This window comes from Phytophthora parasitica (genome assembly GCF_000247585.1).
Source record: "Phytophthora parasitica INRA-310 unplaced genomic scaffold supercont2.32, whole genome shotgun sequence".
Taxonomy (NCBI): Eukaryota; Oomycota; class Peronosporomycetes; order Peronosporales; family Peronosporaceae; genus Phytophthora; species Phytophthora nicotianae.
The window spans coordinates 163,394-164,648 of NW_008649018.1; positions in this window are offsets into that span (position 1 = coordinate 163,394).

Consider the following 1,255-nt stretch of genomic DNA (forward strand, 5'->3'; position numbering starts at 1 on the left):
GTAGCGGCAGCACGGGCCATTTGACTCGCCAGCAAGCAGGCGACAATAGACCTGTTACAATTCATATTAACACACCGCCAAAGACTGAAAATACCCAGCTGTTTTTAACGTACCGATCCAGTCAACAAACTACCAGTTTTGCAATAAAAGTGCTAAAGTACACCGATAGAGTCATTTCCAAAAGAGAAAGTTACAAAAAGCCCCAACAAAGTGCACTAAACATATGTATGGTAGCTGTGACATGATATGCAAATACTATTTGCTCCCTACGGCAAGTTATTTTAGTACTATGACAACCTACTAAAACAGATACTTGACTACTACTACAAGACATTTACCTACTACGATAAGGTCTTCTCTTACTAATGCGAAATCTTCGCTTCGTATGACATGACCAGTAACTACTAAAAACTAGACCGTCAACTACTAGTTTTTATCGCACCTATTCGCTAAAAGTTGTGAACGAACATTTGATTGGGTAAAAATGTGTTGCTCCAGGGGAAGAAGTTATTTGAATACATATGTACACCCTATCAATCCTGTGTGAGTCACAAAAACCAGTTTTTTTTTTTTGAAACAATGGAATCATAATAGAGGAAACCTGAGCTACAATTCTGTGCGAATTGGCTCGCTTGATATATAAAAAGGCTTTAAAAAATGGTATCCATATCCACGAAAATAAGCATCAGAACTGATACAGCGAAGAACCATCTCAACGTTTTAACCAAAATAGGTACGCATCTTCCAGTCTAGAGTCTTCGAGCATTGTCGTAATCACCAATACCTTCAGTTACGGCACGGGGATCTTCATCCATCCTCCCTTGTTCTAGCCGAGCATCCGCAGCTGACCATCATACATAGATACTTTTGCAAAGCTGACGTGCGTATACGCCTAGTGATCTTCCCTTCAGCTGTACTGAAGGAGCAGTTGAAGGACGGCTTTGGGATCGGTAATGGTAGGATAGAACTTGAGATCTGCTACGTTTCTTGAGGTTCAAGACGCTTCCGCTACGCTGTCAATGCATTCCAGTTCAGATTTTACTGCACGGCAGGCAGACGTCGAGGGTCCCGTGGATTCAGAATAAAGTTAACGTTTCGGAAAAAACGGACGAAATCCGGCTCACGATGTCGGTGGAACGCGCGACAAGCACCACCACCTCGTAGGCCTCACCATCGAAACAGAAGGATTACCCCCCCCCACTGCCTCCTTCGGAGACGCCAGAGCAGACGAGTGGACAGCGGGGAGGGGGGGGAA